Here is a 936-nt window from a genome sequence, read left to right as displayed (position 1 = left end):
ACCTGCAGCAGACCTGTGACTGGACTCTGTAAGACCTGCAGCAGGTCTGTAACTGGACTCTGTAAGACCTGCAGCAGACCTGTGACTGGACTCTGTAAGACCTGCAGCAGACCTGTGACTGGACTCTGTAAGACCTGCAGCAGACCTGTGACTGGACTCTGTAAGACCTGCAGCAGACCTGTGACTGGACTCTGTAAGACCTGTGGCAGACCTGTAACTGGACTCTGTAAGACCTGCGGCAGACCTGTAACTGGACTCTGTAAGACCTGCGGCAGACCTGTAACTGGACTCTGTAAGACCTGCGGCAGACCTGTAACTGGACTCTGTAAGACCTGCGGCAGACCTGTAACTGGACTCTGTAAGACCTGCGGCAGACCTGTAACTGGACTCTGTAAGACCTGCGGCAGACCTGTAACTGGACTCTGTAAGACCTGCGGCAGACCTGTAACTGGACTCTGAGTCCATTTCATTATTCTGACCACTAATAAAAAGAAACTTAATGCAGACAAATCGATACAAATCAGCTGAGAGGAGGAAACTGATCCTGACAGCAGCTGGAGGTCTGCCTCTGCTTCAGTTCTTCAGGAGGGACAGTTTGTCTTCAGGAGGGACAGTTTGTCTTCAGGAGGGACAGTTTGTCTTCAGGAGGGACAGTTTGTCTTCAGGAGGGACAGTCTGTCCTCAGCTCAGATAAAAAGGTGGATCTGGTCTCAGTAGACCTGGTCCGTAGTACCTGCAGAGCCGCACCTTTTCTGGCTCCAGCCTCAGGATGACATGATCACCGCAGGAAGGAGGGAGCTGCTCGTCCTCCTCATCTTCATCACAGGACTCAGGGAAAAGCTGTTGGACCAAACTGAGTCACCAGAACTGGACCGAGGACTTAATTGAGGACAGCCTGACTCTGCAGAACCTGGGGGGGGGGGGGGGGGGGGGGGG

Source organism: Austrofundulus limnaeus, unplaced genomic scaffold, assembly GCF_001266775.1.
Source record: "Austrofundulus limnaeus strain Quisiro unplaced genomic scaffold, Austrofundulus_limnaeus-1.0 Scaffold1347, whole genome shotgun sequence".
In the NCBI taxonomy this organism is placed as follows: Eukaryota; Metazoa; Chordata; class Actinopteri; order Cyprinodontiformes; family Rivulidae; genus Austrofundulus; species Austrofundulus limnaeus.
This window is presented reverse-complemented; position numbering follows the sequence as displayed.